General features: G+C 50.5%; 1 protein-coding gene across 2 annotated transcripts in view; it reads right to left on the bottom strand.

Annotated features, from left to right (window-relative positions):
* The window catches only part of FNDC4 (fibronectin type III domain containing 4), a 459,251-nt gene that overhangs the window by 116,216 nt on the left and 322,561 nt on the right, over positions 1–20,474 (bottom strand). The window lies entirely within an intron of this gene.

Genomic DNA, 20,474 nt, shown 5'->3' with positions numbered 1-20,474 from the left:
TTCCTCTGCATCTCTCTCTTCACCTTCTGCCAAGGAATCGACTGCTGACCGCGCTGGAAGCCTGCAAAACTGCAACATAGTAGCAAAGACGACTACTGCAACTCTGTAACGCTGATCCAGCCGCCTTCTCGACTGCTTTCCTGGTGGTGCATGCTGTGGGGGTAGTCTGCCTCCTCTCTGCACTAGAAGCTCCGAAGAAATCTCCTGTGGGTCGACGGAATCGTCCCCCTGCAACCGCAGGCACCAAAGAACTGCATCACCGGTACCTTGGGTCTCCTCTCAGCACGACGAGCGAGGTCCCTTGAATCCAGCAACTCTGTCCAAGTGAATCCCACAGTCCAGTGACTCTTCAGTCCAAGTTTGGTGGAGGTAAGTCCTTGCCTCCCCACGCCAGACTGCATTGCTGGGAACCGCGACTTTTGTAGCTACTCCGGCCTCCGTGCACTTCCGGCGGAAATCCTTTGTGCACAGTCCAGCCTGGGTCCACGGCACTCTAACCTGCATTGCACAACCTCCTAAGTTGTTCTCCGGCGACGTGGGACTCCTTTGTGCGACTTCGGGTGAGCACCGTTTCACGCATCCTCGTAGTGCCTGTTTCTGGCACTTCTGCGGGTGCTGCCTGCTGCTGAGAGGGCTCCTTGTCTTGCTCGACGCCCCCTCTGTCCCCAGACGCAATTGGCGACATCCTGGTCCCTCCTGGGCCACAGCAGCATCCAAAAACACTAACCGCACGATTTGCAGCTAGCAAGGCTTGTTGGCGGTCTTTCGGCGAAAAAACATTTCTGCACGACTCTCCACGGTGTGGGGGATCCGTCCTCCAAAGGGGAAGTCTCTAGCCCTTGTCGTTCTTGCAGAAACCTACACTTCTACTTTCCAGTATCAGCATCTTTGCACCCACAGCTGGCATTTCCTGGGCATCTGCCCATCTCCGACTTGCTTGTGACTTTTGGACTTGGTCCCCTTGTTCCACAGGTACCCTCGACTGGAAATCCATCGTTGTTGCATTGCTGGTTTGTGTCTTTCCTGCAGAATTCCCCTATCACGACTTCTATGTCCTTTGGGGAACTTTAGTGCACTTTGCACTCACTTTTCAGGGTCTTGGGGTGGGCTATTTTTCTAACCCTTACTATTTTCTAATAGTCCCAGCGACCCTCTACAAGGTCACAAAGGTTTGGGGTCCATTCGTGGTTCGCATTCCACTTTTGGAGTATATGGTTTGTGTTGCCCCTTTCTCTATGTGTCCCCATTGCATCCTATTGTAACTATACATTGTTTGCACTGTTTTCTAATACTATTACTGCATATTTTGGTATTGTGTACATATATCTTGTGTATATTTGCTATCCTCATACTGAGGGTACACTCTGAGATACTTTGGCATATTGTCATAAAAATAAAGTACCTTTATTTTTAGTACATCTGTGTATTGTGTTTTCTTATGATATTGTGCATATGACACTAAGTGGTACTGTAGGAGCTTCACTCGTCTCCTAGTTCAGCCTAAGCTGCTCTGCTAAGCTACCATTATCTATCAGCCTATGCTGCTAGACACCCTATACACTAATAAGGGATAACTGGGCCTGGTGCAAGGTGCAAGTACCCCTAGGTACTCACTACAAGCCAGTCCAGCCTCCTACATTGGTTGTGCAGCGATGGGATAAGTGCTTTGAGACTACTTACCACTCTTGTCATTGTACTTTTCATAAGAGAAAAATATACAAAACAAGTTCAGTGTATGTACACATAACCAAAAAGTTTTGCATTTCCTCTTTTCACTCTTTTTTAAAGTGCTGAAAAGTACTTCTAAACTTTCTAAAAAGTTCTTAAAATGTTGATCTGTCCAAACTTGCATATGATCACCTTAGCTGGAAAGGAGCAAGGAGTCTCTGCATAGAGAGAGGTTTGAGTGTAGGGAAGAATCCTTCCTTGGAATTATTGCTTAACATGCTTAGAGAACAAGATAAGGCCAAAAGGGCCCCATCTGTTGAAAAAGTAGCTAATGGTTCCCAATATGATCCAGGGACACCCCTAGGAAAAGATTCAGGAAAGAAACTTCAGAGCCTGCCCATTACTAGACAGTCTAGCATAGTTGGTACTGATGTAGAGTCACACCATACAGATAGTGTTGTCTCACATCATAGCAAGAGCATTCATTCTCACCAAAGTAGAAGTGATGTTTCCGTTAACCAAGCTGTTAGGGTGCCTTCTGTAAGGGACAGGTCTTCTTCTGTCCATTCTCATCATACTTCTGTTTCAAGACATGTCCCTCCCACCCACCCTGATGACAGATTGTTAGAAAGGGAACTCAATAGATTGAGAGTGGAACAAACCAGACTGAAGCTCAAGAAGCAACAGCTGGATTTGGATAGACAGACCTTAGAAGTAGAGAAGGAGAGACAGAAGTTGGGTTTAGAAACCCATGGTGGCAGCAGCAGTATTCCCCATAGTCATCCTGCAAAAGAGCATGATTCCAGGAATCTGCACAAGATAGTTCCCCCTTATAAGGAGGGGGATGACATTAACAAGTGGTTTGCTGCACTTGAGAGGGCCTGTGCTGTACAGGATGTCCCTCAAAGGCAGTGGGCTGCTATCCTATGGCTATCATTTAGTGGAAAAGGTAGGGATAGGCTCCTTACTGTGAAAGAAAGTGAAGCCAATGATTACAAAGTTCTTAAGAATGCACTCCTGGATGGTTATGGCTTAACCACTGAACAATACAGGATAAAGTTCAGAGAGACCAAAAAGGAGTCTTCACAAGACTGGGTGGATTTCATTGACCATTCAGTGAAGGCCTTGGAGGGGTGGTTACATGGCAGTAAAGTTATTGATTATGACAGCCTGTATAACTTGATCCTGAGAGAGCCTATTCTTCATAATTGTGTGTCTGATTTGTTGCACCAGTACTTGGTGGACTCTGATCAGACCTCTCCCCAAGAATTGGGAAAGAAGGCAGACAAATGGGTCAGAACAAGGGTGAACAGAAAAGTTCATACAGGGGGTGACAAAGATGGCAACAAGAAGAAGGATGGTAAGTCTTCTGACAAGGGTGGGGACAAATCTAAAAATGAGTCTTCATCAGGCCCACAAAAACAATCTGGTGGGGGTGGTGGGCCCAAATCCTCTTCTAATCAAAACAAAGAAAAGAAACCATGGTGCTATTTATGTAAAATAAAAGGCCATTGGACAACAGATCCCAGTTGTCCAAAGAAAAGCACCAAGCCTCCTACCACTACAACCCCTACTGCTACACCTAGTGTCCCTACTAGTAGCAGTGGTGGTGGGAGCAAACCTACTAATAGCCAATCCAAGGGAGTAGCTGGGCTCACTTTTGGTAACTTAGTTGGGGTTGGTCTTGTTAGGGAGACCACAGAGGCTGTGTTAGTCTCTGAGGGGGCTATTGATTTAGCCACCTTAGTTGCTTGTCCCCTTAATATGGATAAGTACAAGCAGCTACCCCTAATAAATGGTGTTGAGGTTCAGGCCTACAGGGACACTGGTGCCAGTGTGACTATGGTCATAGAGAAACTGGTCCACCCTGAACAACACCTACTTGGTCACCAGTACCAAGTAACCGATGCTCACAACAACACACTTAGCCACCCCATGGCTGTGGTAAATCTCAACTGGGGGGGGTTACTGGTCCAAAGAAAGTTGTGGTAGCCACAGATTTACCTGTAGACTGTCTACTAGGAAATGATTTGGAGACATCAGCTTGGTCAGATGTGGAGTTGGAGGCCCATGCAGCAATGCTGGGCATCCCAGGGCATATTTTTGCTTTAACCAGGGCTCAGGCCAAAAAGCAAAACGGACAGGGAAGCTTGGATTCTGGAACAATGGACCAAGTGCTCCCTAAAGCTAGGGCTAGTAGAAGTAAAGCACTTCCTACTATCCCTCCCTCTACAGTGGATTCTACTTCTGAGGAAGAAGAATTTCCACCCTGTGCAGAACCTACACCAGAAGAGCTGGAAGCAGACACTGCTGAGCTTTTGGGTGAAGGGGGGCCTGCCAGGGAGGAGCTGAGTGTGGCACAGCAAACCTGTCCCACACTAGAGGGTCTAAGACAGCAAGCTGTCAAACAGGCTAATGGGGATGTCAGTGACTCTCACAGAGTTTACTGGGAGGACAACCTCTTGTACACTGAAGCAAGGGATCCTAAACCTGGAACTGCCAGGAGGTTAGTGATTCCTCAGGAGTACAGAAAGTTCCTCCTAACTCTAGCCCACGACATTCCCCTAGCTGAACATCTGGGACAAATGAAAACTTGGGACAGGCTTGTTCCCTTGTTTCATTGACCTAGAATGTCTGAGGACACAAACGAATTTTGTAAGTCCTGTGAAACCTGTCAAGCCAGTGGCAAGACAGGTGGCACTCCAAAGGCACCCCTTATTCCACTGCCTGTGGTTGGGGTTCCCTTTGAAAGGGTAGGGGTTGACATAGTTGGCCCCCTTGACCCTCCTACTGCTTCAGGCAATAGGTTTATCTTGGTGGTAGTGGACCATGCCACAAGATATCCTGAAGCAATTCCTTTAAGGACCACTACAGCACCTGCAGTGGCAAAGGCCCTCCTGGGAATATTTTCTAGGGTGGGCTTCCCAAAGGAAGTAGTATCAGACAGAGGAAGCAATTTCATGTCTGCTTACTTAAAGGCCATGTGGAAGGAGTGTGGTGTGACTTACAAGTTCACTACACCCTACCATCCACAAACAAATGGACTGGTGGAGAGATTTAACAAAACTCTCAAAGGCATGATTATGGGACTCCCTGAAAAACTCCGCAGGAGATGGGATATCCTCTTACCATGCCTCCTTTTTGCCTACAGGGAGGTACCCCAAAAAGGAGTGGGCTTCAGCCTCTTTGAACTCCTCTTTGGGCACCCTGTTAGGGGTCCACTAACACTTGTCAAGGAGGGTTGGGAACAACCTTTAAAAGCTCCAAAACAAGATATTGTGGATTATGTACTTGGCCTCAGATCAAACATGGCTGAGTATATGAAAAAGGCCAGTAAAAACCTTCAGGCCAGCCAAGAGCTCCAAAAGCAATGGCATGATCAGAAGGCTGTTTTGGTTCAGTACCAACCAGGGCAGAAAGTGTGGGTCTTGGAGCCTGTGGCCCCAAGAGCACTCCAAGATAAATGGAGTGGGCCCCACACAATTGTTGAGAAAAAGGGTGAAGGCACTTACTTAGTTGACTTAGGCACTGCCAGGAGTCCCCTTAGGGTGCTCCATGTCAATCGCCTGAAACCCTACTATGACAGGGCTGATCTCACCCTGCTCATGGCAACTGATGAGGGACAGGAAGAAGACAGTGATCCTCTACCTGATCTCTTCTCTTCCACAGAGCAAGATGCTCTTGTGAAAGGTGTAGTTATGGCTGATTGTCTTACTGCTGAGCAGAAAGACCATTGCATAAATCTCCTGGGTCAGTTTTCTGAACTCTTCTCTACTGTGCCAGGTACCACTTCTTGGTGTGAGCACACTATAGATACTGGAGACAGCTTGCCTGTCAAAAGTAAAATCTATAGGCAGCCTGACCATGTCAGAGACTGCATAAAGCAAGAGGTGCAGAAAATGTTAGAACTGGGAGTGGTTGAGCACTCTGAAAGTCCATGGGCTTCTCCTGTGGTACTTGTACCAAAACCTCATTCCAAGGATGGAAAGAAAGAAATGCGGTTTTGTGTTGATTACAGAGGTCTCAACCAGGTAACCAAAACTGATGCTCACCCTATACCCAGGGCAGATGAGCTCATAGATACACTGGCATCTGCCAAGTATCTAAGCACTTTTGATTTGACTGCAGGGTATTGGCAGATCAAATTATCAGAAGATGCTAAACCTAAAACTGCAATTTCAACCATTGGAGGCCATTACCAATTCACAGTAATGCCTTTTGGATTGAAAAATGCACCTGCCACTTTTCAGAGGTTGGTGAACACAGTCCTGCAAGGGCTGGAAGCTTTTAGTGCAGCATATCTGGACGATATAGCTGTCTTTAGCTCCAGTTGGGATGATCACCTGGTCCACCTATGGAAAGTTTTAGAGGCCCTGCAAAAGGCAGGCCTCACTATCAAGGCTTCAAAGTGCCAGATAGGGCAGGGGAAGGTGGTTTATCTGGGACACCTTGTTGGTGGGGAACAGATTGCACCACTTCAGGGGAAAATCCAAACTATTATAGATTGGGTTCCCCCTACTACTCAAACTCAAGTGAGAGCCTTCCTAGGCCTCACTGGGTATTACAGGAGGTTCATTAAGAACTATGGCTCCATTGCAGCCCCTCTTAATGACCTCACATCCAAAAAGATGCCTAAAAAGGTATTGTGGACAGCTAGCTGTCAGAAAGCTTTTGAGGAGCTGAAGCAGGCCATGTGCTCTGCACCTGTCCTGAAAAGCCCTTGTTACTCTAAAACATTCTATGTCCAGACTGATGCATCTGAATTAGGAGTAGGGGCAGTCCTATCACAACTTAATTCTGAGGGCCAGGATCAACCTGTTGCTTTTATTAGTAGGAGGTTGACCCCTAGAGAAAAGCGTTGGTCTGCCATTGAGAGGGAGGCCTTTGCTGTGGTCTGGGCACAGAAGAAGTTGAGGCCATACCTGTTTGGCACTCACTTCATTGTTCAGACAGACCACAAACCTCTACTTTGGCTAAAACAAATGAAAGGTGAAAATCCTAAATTGTTGAGGTGGTCCATATGCCTACAGGGAATGGACTATACAGTGGAACATAGACCTGGGAGTAGCCACTCCAATGCAGATGGACTTTCCAGATATTTCCACTTAGACAATGAAGACTCATCAGGTCATGGCTAGTCTTACTGTCCTTCGTTTGGGGGGGGTTGTGTAGGAAAGTACCATCTTGCCTGGCATGTTACCCCCATTTTTCACTGTATATATGTTGTTTTAGTTATATGTGTCACTGGGACCCTGCCAGCCAGGGCCCCAGTGCTCATAAGTGTGCCTGAATGTGTTACCTGTGTTATGACTAACTGTCTCACTGAGGCTCTGCTAATCAGAACCTCAGTGGTTATGCTCTCTCATTTCTTTCAAATTGTCACTAACAGGCTAGTGACCAATTTTACCAATTTATATTGGCTTACTGGAACACCCTTATAATTCCCTAGTATATGGTACTGAGGTACCCAGGGTATTGGGATTCCAGGAGATCCCTATGGGCTGCAGCATTTCTTTTGCCACCCATAGGGAGCTCTGACAATTATTACACAGGCCTGCCACTGCAGCCTGAGTGAAATAACGTCCACGTTATTTCACAGCCATTTTAAACTGCACTTAAGTAACTGATAAGTCACCTATATGTCTAACCCTCACATAGTGAAGGTTAGGTGCAAAGTTACTTAGTGTGTGGGCACCCTGGCACTAGCCAAGGTGCCCCCACATTGTTCAGGGCAAATTCCCCGGACTTTGTGAGTGCGGAGACACCATTACACGCATGCACTACATATAGGTCACTACCTATATGTAGCTTCACAATGGTAACTCCGAATATGGCCATGTAACATGTCTATGATCATGGAATTGCCCCCTCTATACCATCCTGGCATAGTTGGCACAATCCCATGATCCCAGTGGTCTGTAGCACAGACCCTGGTACTGCCAAACTGCCTTTCCCAGGGTTTCACTGCAGCTGCTGCTGCTGCCAACCCCTCAGACAGGCTTCTGCCCTCCTGGGGTTCAGCCAGGCCTGGCCCAGGATGGCAGAACAAAGGACTTCCTTTGAGAGAGGGTGTTACACCCTCTCCCTTTGGAAAATGGTGTGAAGGCAGGGGAGGAGTATCCTCCCCCAGCCTCTGGAAATGCTTTCATGGGCACATTTGGTGCCCATTTCTGCATAAGCCAGTCTACACTGGTTCAGGGACCCCTTAGCCCTGCTCTGGCGCGAAACTGGACAAAGGAAAGGGGAGTGACCACTCCCCTGACCTGTACCTCCCCTGGGAGGTGCCCAGAGCTCCTCCAGTGTGCTCCAGACCTCTGCCATCTTGGAAACAGAGGTGCTGCTGGCACACTGGACTGCTCTGAGTGGCCAGTGCCACCAGGTGACGTCAGAGACTCCTTCTGATAGGCTCCTTCAGGTGTTGCTAGCCTATCCTCTCTCCTAGGTAGCCAAACCCTCTTTTCTGGCTATTTAGGGTCTCTGTCTCTTGGGATTCCTTAGATAACGAATGTAAGAGCTCATCCAAGTTCCTCTGCATCTCTCTCTTCACCTTCTGCCAAGGAATCGACTGCTGACCGCGCTGGAAGCCTGCAAAACTGCAACATAGTAGCAAAGACGACTACTGCAACTCTGTAACGCTGATCCAGCCGCCTTCTCGACTGCTTTCCTGGTGGTGCATGCTGTGGGGGTAGTCTGCCTCCTCTCTGCACTAGAAGCTCCGAAGAAATCTCCCGTGGGTCGACGGAATCGTCCCCCTGCAACCGCAGGCACCAAAGAACTGAATCACCGGTACCTTGGGTCTCCTCTCAGCACGACGAGCGAGGTCCCTTGAATCCAGCAACTCTGTCCAAGTGACTCCCACAGTCCTGTGACTCTTCAGTCAAAGTTTGGTGGAGGTAAGTCCTTGCCTTCCCACGCCAGACTGCATTGCTGGGAACCGCGACTTTTGCAGCTACTCCGGCCTCCGTGCACTTCCGGCGGAAATCCTTTGTGCACAGTCCAGCCTGGGTCCACGGCACTCTAACCTGCATTGCACGACCTCCTAAGTTGTTCTCCGGCGACGTGGGACTCCTTTGTGTGACTTCGGGTGAGCACCGTTTCACGCATCCTCATAGTGCCTGTTTCTGGCACTTCTGCGGGTGCTGCCTGCTGCTGAGAGGACTCCTTGTCTTGCTCGACGCCCTCTCTGTCCCCAGACGCAATTGGCGACATCCTGGTCCCTCCTGGGCTACAGCAGCATCCAAAAACACTAACCGCACGATTTGCAGCTAGCAAGGCTTGTTGGCAGTCTTTCGGCGGGAAAACACTTCTGCACGACTCTCCACGGCGTGGGGGATGCGTCCTCCAAAGGGGAAGTCTCTAGCCCTTGTCGTTCTTGCAGAAACCTACGCTTCTACTGTCCAGTAGCAGCATCTTTGCACCCACAGCTGGCATTTCCTGGGCATCTGCCCATCTCCGACTTGCTTGTGACTTTTGGACTTGGTCCCCTTGTTCCACAGGTACCCTCGACTGGAAATCAATTGTTGTTGCATTGCTGGTTTGTGTCTTTCCTGCAGAATTCCCCTATCACGACTTCTATGTCCTTTGGGGAACTTTAGTGCACTTTGCACTCACTTTTCAGGGTCTTGGGGTGGGCTATTTTTCTAACCCTTACTATTTTCTAATAGTCCCAGCGACCCTCTACAAGGTCACATAGGTTTGGGGTCCATTTGTGGTTCGCATTCCACTTTTAGAGTATATGGTTTGTGTTGCCCCTATCCCTATGTGTCCCCATTGCATCCTATTGTAACTATACATTGTTTGCACTGTTTTCTAATACTATTACTGAATTTTTTGGTATTGTGTACATATATCTTGTGTATATTTGCTATTCTCATACTGAGGGTACACTCTGAGATACTTTGGCATATTTTCATAAAAATAAAGTACCTTTATTTTTAGTACATCTGTGTATTGTGTTTTCTTATGATATTGTGCATATGACACTAAGTGGTACTGTAGGAGCTTCACTCGTCTCCTAGTTCAGCCTAAGCTGCTCTGCTAAGCTACCATTATCTAACAGCCTATGCTGCTAGACACCCTATACACTAATAAGGGATAACTGGGCCTGGTGCAAGGTGCAAGTACCCCTAGGTACTCACTACAAGTCAGTCCAGCCTCCTACAATGGTACAGTGTGGCATATGGTAAAAAATAATATGATATTGTATGACAGTATGAAATGGCACAGTACTGTATGGCACAGTGTTGTATGGTGCAGCCTGGCATGGTACAGTATTTTAAGGTACAGTATTGCATAATATAAAACATTAATATATGATCCTGTTTGATGTATTATGTTGTACATTATGACATGTTATGGGAAAGAGTGTTATGACTCAGTAGTACATTACCATAAGCACAGAACTGTATGGTACAGTGTGGCATGGTATGGTGCAGCCTGGTGGGCCACATTAAGGTATGTTACAGTATGGCATGGTATGGTGCAGCCTGGTGGGCCACATTAAGGTGTGGTACAGTATGGCATGGTATGGTGCAGCCTGGTGGGCACATTAAGGTACGGTACAGTATGGCATGGTATGGTGCAGCCTGGTGGGCACATTAAGGTATGGTACAGTATGGCATGGTATGGTGCAGCCTGTGGGCCACATTAAGGTGTGGTACAGTATGGCATGGTATGGTATGGTGCAGCCTGGTGGGCACATTAAGGTACGGTACAGTATGGCGTGGTTTGGTGCAGCCTGTGGGCCACATTAAGGTGTGGTACAGTATGGCGTGGTATGGTGCAGCCTGGTGGGCCAGATTAAGGTACGGTACAGTATGGCACGGTATGGTGCGGCCTGGAGGGGCACATTAAGGTGTGGTACAGTATGGCGTGGTATGGTGCAGCCTAGTGGGTCACATTAAGGTATGGTACAGTATGGCATGGTATGGTGCAGCCTGGTAGGCACATTAAGGTATGGCACAGTATGGCGTGGTTTGGTGAAGCCTGGTGGGCACATTAAGGTATGGTACAGTATGGCGTGGTATGGTGCAGCCTGGTTGGCCACATTAAGGTACTGTACAGTATGGCACGGTATGGTGCGGCCTGGAGGGGCACATTAAGGTGTGGTACAGTATGTTGTGGTATGGTGCAGCCTGGAGGGGCACATTAAGATATGGTACAGTATACTGTGATACGGTGCAGCATGAAGGGGCACATTAAGGTGTGGTACAGTATGGCATGGTATGGTGCAGCCTGGTGGGCACATTAAGGTATGGTACAGTATGGTGTGGTTTGGTGAAGCCTGGTGGGCACATTAAGGTATGGTACAGTATGGCATGGTATGGTGCAGCCTGGTGGGCACATTAAGGTATGGTACAGTATGGCGTGGTATGGTGCAGCCTGGTGGGCCACATTAAGGTATGGTACAGTATGGCATGGTATGGTGCAGCCTGGTAGGCACATTAAGGTGTGGTACAGTATGGCATGGTACGGTGCAGCCTGGTGGGCACATTAAGGTATGGTACAGTATGGCGTGGTATGGTGCAGCCTGGTGGGCCACATTAAGGTACGGTACAGTATGGCACGGTATGGTGCGGCCTGGAGGGGCACATTAAGGTGTGGTACAGTATGGCGTGGTATGGTGCAGCCTAGTGGGTCACATTAAGGTATGGTACAGTATGGCATGGTATGGTGCAGCCTGGTAGGCACATTAAGGTATGGCACAGTATGGTGTGGTTTGGTGAAGCCTGGTGGGCACATTAAGGTATGGTACAGTATGGCGTGGTATGGTGCAGCCTGGTTGGCCACATTAAGGTACTGTACAGTATGGCACGGTATGGTGCGGCCTGGAGGGGCACATTAAGGTGTGGTACAGTATGGTGTGGTATGGTGCAGCCTGGAGGGGCACATTAAGATATGGTACAGTATACTGTGATACGGTGCAGCATGAAGGGGCACATTAAGGTGTGGTACAGTATGGCATGGTATGGTGCAGCCTGGTGGGCACATTAAGGTATGGTACAGTATGGTGTGGTTTGGTGAAGCCTGGTGGGCACATTAAGGTATGGTACAGTATGGCATGGTATGGTGCAGCCTGGTGGGCACATTAAGGTATGGTACAGTATGGCGTGGTATGGTGCAGCCTGGTGGGCCACATTAAGGTATGGTACAGTATGGCATGGTATGGTGCAGCCTGGTAGGCACATTAAGGTGTGGTACAGTATGGCATGGTACGGTGCAGCCTGGTGGGCACATTAAGATATGGTACAGTATGGCATGGTATGGTGCAGCCTGAAGGGGCACATTAAGGTCTGGTACAGTATGGCATGGTACGGTGCAGCCTGGTGGGCACATTAAGGTATGGTACAGTATGGCATGGTATGGTGCAGCCTGGTGGGCACATTAAGGTCTGGTACAGTATGGCATGGTATGGTGCAGCCTGGTGGGCACATTAAGGTCTGGTACAGTATGGCGTGGTATGGTGCAGCCTGGTGGGCACATTAAGGTACGGTACAGTATGGCGTGGTATGGTGCAGCCTGGTGGGCACATTAAGGTACGGTACAGTATGGCGTGGTATGGTGCAGCCTGGTGGGCACATTAAGGTACGGTACAGTATGGCGTGGTATGGTGCAGCCTGTGGGCCACATTAAGGTGTGGTACAGTATGGCGTGGTATGGTGCAGCCTGGTGGGCACATTAAGGTGTGGTACAGTATGGCATGGTATGGTGCAGCCTGGTGGGCACATTAAGGTATGGTACAGTATGGCATGGTATGGTGCAGCCTGGTGGGCACATTAAGGTATGGTACAGTATGGCATGGTATGGTGCAGCCTGTGGGCCACATTAAGGTGTGGTACAGTATGGCATGGTATGGTATGGTGCAGCCTGGTGGGCACATTAAGGTACGGTACAGTATGGCGTGGTTTGGTGCAGCCTGTGGGCCACATTAAGGTGTGGTACAGTATGGCGTGGTATGGTGCAGCCTGGTGGGCCAGATTAAGGTACGGTACAGTATGGCACGGTATGGTGCGGCCTGGAGGGGCACATTAAGGTGTGGTACAGTATGGCATGGTATGGTGCAGCCTAGTGGGTCACATTAAGGTATGGTACAGTATGGCATGGTATGGTGCAGCCTGGTAGGCACATTAAGGTATGGCACAGTATGGCGTGGTTTGGTGAAGCCTGGTGGGCACATTAAGGTATGGTACAGTATGGCGTGGTATGGTGCAGCCTGGTTGGCCACATTAAGGTACTGTACAGTATGGCACGGTATGGTGCGGCCTGGAGGGGCACATTAAGGTGTGGTACAGTATGTTGTGGTATGGTGCAGCCTGGAGGGGCACATTAAGATATGGTACAGTATACTGTGATACGGTGCAGCATGAAGGGGCACATTAAGGTGTGGTACAGTATGGCATGGTATGGTGCAGCCTGGTGGGCACATTAAGGTATGGTACAGTATGGTGTGGTTTGGTGAAGCCTGGTGGGCACATTAAGGTATGGTACAGTATGGCATGGTATGGTGCAGCCTGGTGGGCACATTAAGGTATGGTACAGTATGGCGTGGTATGGTGCAGCCTGGTGGGCCACATTAAGGTATGGTACAGTATGGCATGGTATGGTGCAGCCTGGTAGGCACATTAAGGTGTGGTACAGTATGGCATGGTACGGTGCAGCCTGGTGGGCACATTAAGGTATGGTACAGTATGGCGTGGTATGGTGCAGCCTGGTGGGCCACATTAAGGTACGGTACAGTATGGCACGGTATGGTGCGGCCTGGAGGGGCACATTAAGGTGTGGTACAGTATGGCGTGGTATGGTGCAGCCTAGTGGGTCACATTAAGGTATGGTACAGTATGGCATGGTATGGTGCAGCCTGGTAGGCACATTAAGGTATGGCACAGTATGGCGTGGTTTGGTGAAGCCTGGTGGGCACATTAAGGTATGGTACAGTATGGCGTGGTATGGTGCAGCCTGGTTGGCCACATTAAGGTACTGTACAGTATGGCACGGTATGGTGCGGCCTGGAGGGGCACATTAAGGTGTGGTACAGTATGGTGTGGTATGGTGCAGCCTGGAGGGGCACATTAAGATATGGTACAGTATACTGTGATACGGTGCAGCATGAAGGGGCACATTAAGGTGTGGTACAGTATGGCATGGTATGGTGCAGCCTGGTGGGCACATTAAGGTATGGTACAGTATGGTGTGGTTTGGTGAAGCCTGGTGGGCACATTAAGGTATGGTACAGTATGGCATGGTATGGTGCAGCCTGGTGGGCACATTAAGGTATGGTACAGTATGGCGTGGTATGGTGCAGCCTGGTGGGCCACATTAAGGTATGGTACAGTATGGCATGGTATGGTGCAGCCTGGTAGGCACATTAAGGTGTGGTACAGTATGGCATGGTACGGTGCAGCCTGGTGGGCACATTAAGATATGGTACAGTATGGCATGGTATGGTGCAGCCTGAAGGGGCACATTAAGGTCTGGTACAGTATGGCATGGTACGGTGCAGCCTGGTGGGCACATTAAGGTATGGTACAGTATGGCATGGTATGGTGCAGCCTGGTGGGCACATTAAGGTCTGGTACAGTATGGCGTGGTATGGTGCAGCCTGGTGGGCACATTAAGGTCTGGTACAGTATGGCGTGGTATGGTGCAGCCTGGTGGGCACATTAAGGTACGGTACAGTATGGCGTGGTATGGTGCAGCCTGGTGGGCACATTAAGGTACGGTACAGTATGGCGTGGTATGGTGCAGCCTGGTGGGCACATTAAGGTACGGTACAGTATGGCGTGGTATGGTGCAGCCTGTGGGCCACATTAAGGTGTGGTACAGTATGGCGTGGTATGGTGCAGCCTGGTGAGCACATTAAGGTCTGGTACAGTATGGCATGGTATGGTGCAGCCTGGTGGGCACATTAAGGTCTGGTACAGTATGGCATGGTATGGTGCAGCCTGGTGGGCACATTAAGGTCTGGTACAGTATGGCGTGGTTTGGTGAAGCCTGGTGGACACATTAAGGTATGGTACAGTACGGCGTGGTATGGTGCGGCCTGGTGGGCCACATTAAGGTATGGTGCAGCATGGCATGGTACTGTGCAGCCTGGTGGGACTTAAGGTATGGTCTAGTATGGCGTGGTTTGGTGCAGCCTGGTGGGCCACATTAAGGTATGGTACAGTGTGGCATGGTATGGTGCAGACTGGAGGAGCACATTAAGGCATGGCACAGTATGGTATGGTATAGTGCAGACTGGAGGGGCTCATTAAGGTGTGGTACAGTATGGCAGGCTCATTAAGGTGTGGTACAGTATGGCACGGTATGGTGCAGCCTGGAGGGTCACATTAAGGTCTGGTACAGTATGACGTGGTATGGTGCAGCCTGGTGGGCACATTAAGGTATGGTACAGTATGACGTGGGATGGTGCACCCTGGTGGGGCACGTTAAGGTCTGGTACAGTGTGGCACGGTATGGTGCAGCCTGGTGGGCACATTAAGGTTTGGTACAGTATGGCACGGTATGGTGCAGCCTGGTGGGCACATTAAGGTCTGGTACAGTGTGGCACGGTATGGTGCAGCCTGGTGGGCACATTAAGGTCTGGTACAGTATGGCGTGGTATGGTGCAGCCTGGTGGGCACATTAAGGTACGGTACAGTATGGCGTGGTATGGTGCAGCCTGGTGGGCACATTAAGGTCTGGTACAGTATGGCGTGGTATGGTGCAGCCTGGTGGGCACATTAAGGTCTGGTACAGTATGGCGTGGTATGGTGAAGCCTGGTGGACACATTAAGGTATGGTACAGTATGGCGTGGTATGGTGCGGCCTGGTGGGCCACATTAAGGTATGGTGCAGCATGGCATGGTACTGTGCAGCCTGGTGGGACTTAAGGTATGGTCTAGTATGGCGTGGTTTGGTGCAGCCTGGTGGGCCACATTAAGGTATGGTACAGTGTGGCATGGTATGGTGCAGACTAGAGGAGCACATTAAGGTATGGCACAGTATGGTATGGTATAGTGCAGACTGGAGGGGCTCATTAAGGTGTGGTACAGTATGGCACGGTATGGTGCAGCCTGGAGGGTCACATTAAGGTCTGGTACAGTATGACGTGGTATGGTGCAGCCTGGTGGGCACATTAAGGTATGGTACAGTATGACGTGGGATGGTGCACCCTGGTGGGGCACGTTAAGGTCTGGTACAGTGTGGCACGGTATGGTGCAGCCTAGCGGGCACATTAAGGTTTGGTACAGTATGGCACGGTATGGTGCAGCCTGGTGGGCACATTAAGGTCTGGTACAGTGTGGCACGGGATGGTGCAGCCTGGTGGGCACATTAAGGTTTGGTACAGTATGGCACGGTATGGTGCAGCCTGGTGGGCACATTAAGGTTTGGTACAGTATGGCACGGTATGGTGCAGCCTGGTATATTTAGTTTCACCGTGCCTGCTTTGCTGTCATTATTACATTTGAGAGTATTCTGAAATACCCGAGTGGTACTCTAACACCTCTCTTGTGTCTGATTTAAAGGGACTCGAATGGTCCTCGGTGTGAGAGTCTAGGTCACATATAGGGTGCCCGTGACAACTACCGTGCCTCTTAACTCTCTCCTGGCTGGGTGGGGGGGCATGAACATTTTTAAGTTCGTGTTTAAATATTGTCACCTTTCACCCATGCCTCTCAATTCAGTAATGTGATCTGGTGAAAGAAGTTGAAATACGTCCGCATATTAGAGAAATACGTTTTTTTCATAATTGTCAAGAGTGTTTATGTGCTGTATGTTGCACCATTTACGTGCCACAGATGTATTGGCTCGGCCCGTGGGCGGGTTCTTGGAGCCGAGCCAGACCTGGGCTGTGGCTCGGCTTTCCGTTAGGTCATTGGCTCGCCACCTCCCTCCTTGCTGAGCTGCTGCGGAGCACTGGGCGCCCCTGGGGCTGAGCACCCCACATTTACAGACCCGGGGTCCGGCTGTGGTCCAGCCTGGCATCGGGTCGTGGCCGGGCGCGCCAAGGACAAGGGGTCCTGCCAGGGTCCCCCGCGCCGCCGCAGGGAGGCGCAGGAACAGCTGTGCCAATTAAATGCCGTCCCGGCGCGCAGCTCAGTCAGTGCCGTCCTCTTAATGAGAGTAATTAGAGGAGAAGCTCTGCGCTCCCGCACCCCGCAGCTGACGGTGGGACCTGTTCCCGGGAACCCGGTATTCTTGTCTCAGTACTGGCGGGGGCGCAGCGCCCCAACCTGGCTCCTGTGTGCTGCCCCCACCGGGGCGCAGTGCCCCAGGCTCGGTCCTGTGTGCTGGCGGGCACCCTCCAGGGCACTGCGCCACAGGCTCTCTCCTGCGAGCTGACCTGGCACCCTCCAGGGCACTGCGCCCACAGGCTCTCTCCTGTATGTTAACCTGGCACCCTCCGGGGCGCAGCGCCTCCAGGCTCTCTCATGCGGGATGGCGGGACCCTCCGGGGCTCAGAGGCCCAGACTCTCTCCTGCGGGCTGGAGGGGACCCACCAGGGCGCAGAGGCCCCAGGCTGTCTCTTGCGTATGACGGGGACCCACCAAGGCGCAGAGGCCCCAGCGTCTCTCCTGCTTGCTGCCCACTCCAGCGTGTTACCCTGGCACCCTCCGGGGCGCAGAGGCCCCAGGCTCGGTCCTGTGCGCTAGCGGGCACCATCCGGGGCACATAGCCCCAAGGCTCTCTCCTGCGAGCTGACCTGGCACCCTCCGGGGCGCAGCGCCTCCAGGCTCTCTCCTGTATGTTAACCTGGCACCCTCTGGGGCGCAGAGCCTTCAGTCTCTCCTGCGTGCTGGCGGGGACCCTCTAGGGCGCAGCGCCTCCAGTCTCTCTCCTGCGTGCTGGCGGGGACCCTCTAGGGCGCAGCGCCTCCAGTCTCTTTCCTGCGTGCTGGCGGGGACCCTCTAGGGCGCAGAGGCCCCAAGGCTCTCTTCTGCGTGCTGGCGGGTACCTGAGGGGCGCAGAGGCCCCAGGCTTTCTCCTCCGTGCTGACTTGGCACCCTCTGGGGCGCAGCGCATCCAGGGTCTCTCATGCGTGCTGGCGGGGACCCTCTAGGGCCCAGGGTCTCTCTTGCTTGCTGCCCCCTCCAGCGTTTTAACCTGGCACCCTCCACCCTTCTGGCGGGCAGCCTCCGGGGGACATAGCCCCACGGATCTCTCCTGCGTGCTGACACCCTGGGGCGCAGAGCCCCAGACTCGGTGCTGCCCGGGCACCCTCCGGGGTTCTTATGCCCCTGGCTCTCTCCTGCGTGCTGCCCGGGCACCCTCCGGGGTTCCTATGCCCCAGGCTCTCTGCTGCGTGCTGCCCGGGCACCCTCCGTGGTTCTTATGCCCCAGGCTCTCTCCTGTGTGCTGCCCGGGCACCCGCAGACAGGCGCCAGGGCACAGTGCTTCGTGCGTGGGGTGGAAATACAGGGCTATGTGTTGCATAGCACACTCCTGGACTGTCCTTTCCCACAGGCTGCTGCTTTGTAATGTAATTACATTTGTAAGGCACGACATATGCTCAAAAAGAACTTCTAGGCGCTGTGGCCGCACCCAACGAAAACAACGAATGCAGAGAGACATCGGCAGAAAGCTTAACACAAAAGATGCCTCAAGTCTAGCTGTGCTGGGAAAAAACACACGTTTTGAGATTTTTCCGGAATCGCAAGCGATCTTATATGGCACAAGCGTGGGAGGGAGGCAGTTAATTCCACAGGGTAGCGCCCACCGCCCCTGAGGCCACGAAATGTGGCTGTAAGAATACAGGAGTCCGTGGACCTCAGGGTCTCGTAGCTGGACCACGGAATTTAAATCATCCTGGAAGGCTGTGGCTCTATGAATGTGTCTCAGAAATGGATCTGTTTAGCTATGGGGAGCCGGTGAAGACGCCATAATCCTAATATTACTTGCACCTTTCGGTGAAAGGTCACCTAGACCAATTCATTAATACATACATCCGTGTTTACAAACGTAGGAAAATGTAAACCTTACTGATGTCATACAACTGTGGGGCTGCTAGCTACAAGACACTTATAGGGTTCCCAGTTGTGGAACCCAGACCCACTTATTAATGCCAGGTGGGTCCTCAACCAAATAAACAATATATGTAGAGCGCTACTAATCACCCGTGAGGGTATCTAGGCGCTAGGTGTAAGTGCTCAATCGAAAAGCCACGTCTTGAGTCTCGTCCTGAATTCCGCCAGTGAGGGTGATGTCCAGAGGTGGGGGGAGGGCCGCTCCAAGACTTGGCTGCGAGGTAGGAGGAGGAGCGGCCCCGCTGTGGCTTCGGCAGATGTGCAGTGTCTGTGCAAGGGCGGTGGAAGTACATCCGGTGGTTGATGCATGCTGGTCCTAGGTCGTGGCGGGCTCTGTAGATATGTGTCAGTATCTTGAATTGGCATCTTTTCTGGATGGGGAGCCAGTGGAGGTTCCTAGGGTGTGGGGTGATGTGGGTCCATTTGGGCAGGTTGAGGATGAGTCTGTCCGCTGAGTTCTGTATCGTCCGTACTTTCTTCATGAGCTAGGTGGTTGTTCCTGCGTACAATGCGTTGCCGTAGTCCAACTGGCTGGTGACTAGGGCTTCAGTGAAGGTTTTCCTCATGCCGATGGGGAGTCATTTGAAGATTCTGCAGAGCATGCAGAGAGTGTAAAAGCAGGTGGAAGAGACTGTGTTGATCTGTCGCTTCATGGTGAGTTTGCTGTCCAGGATGATGCCAAGGCTGCAGGCGTGGTCTGTCGGTGTGGGAGTGGGTCCGTGGGCGGCTCGCCACTAGGAGTCCTTCCAGGGAGAGGTGTTGTTGCCAAAGATCACCCCGGTGTTGGTGTTGAGTTTCAGACAGCTGGTCTCCATCCTATCAGCGACATTCTTCATTGTTGTATCGCAGTTTTAATTAAATATATATATATATATTGTTCTATATAAATAAGTTTATCCTAATAGGAGTTTAATATTTACACCGATAGAAGTAGTATGTTCCACCTCCCCTTCCCCTTAGAATGGTAGAGTCTGACAGTTATTGGGCTGGAGTTGACAGTAGAACGTTGAGGAGCTAGAAGAGCAGCTGTGTGGAGAACTGTTGCTGAGGCAGTAGAGATGAAAGAATAAAGACTGAAGCAAAAGGAATTTGATTGAAGTGTCTTTATATCACTGGCGACGAGTTACGTGCGGAAGGGGGCACTCTCATCTCTACCCCTTTTGGATAACCCTTCAGCAACTTTAATTATCTTAAGGTACTGTTATTACTTTAAAGAATACTCTAGCTGAACATAAGCATGCCATTTCGCCTTAGCGCTTCCTGTGCCTTACTTTAACTTTCGGAACCAGGACACTATTTACTCCAATTCAATCCATTTTTCAAATTTCTCACGTCAGCACACAGACTTAAACTGCTCGGAAAACTTAACCTTTCTGACCTTTCCAAACGGAAGCATTGAAATTCACCAGTATTTCATCTAAGCGTTGACACAAAACAAGAAAAGTATTCCAGGCTGTAATTTTTCAAGTGGCATTTCACAGAGGAAAGAAAATATAAAAATAATAAGCACATGCAGTGCGGTAAAGTGCAATGATCGTGTGTCTTCATGTCAGCAGCATTCTGTTCCTGGCAGCACAACAATATGATTAAATTAAAGGCTGTTTTCCTGTTGCCTTAAAGATTTTAGAACTGGCATTTAAGACGGAATTAATTACATTACAAGCTGCATTTCGAACCAGAAAGGAAAACAAATACAGACCAATATGGTAATGTGGAAGGCGCGGTAAACTGCGGAACGAGTATCCTCACATTTCTGTTGCTGGCAGTGCACCAAAACATTTTAAATAAATCTCGGTTACC

The sequence above is a fragment of the Pleurodeles waltl genome, chromosome 5, assembly GCF_031143425.1.
Source record: "Pleurodeles waltl isolate 20211129_DDA chromosome 5, aPleWal1.hap1.20221129, whole genome shotgun sequence".
Taxonomy (NCBI): domain Eukaryota; kingdom Metazoa; phylum Chordata; class Amphibia; order Caudata; family Salamandridae; genus Pleurodeles; species Pleurodeles waltl.
The sequence above is the reverse complement of the archived record's forward strand: the minus strand, read 5'-3'. Positions and strand labels throughout refer to the sequence as shown.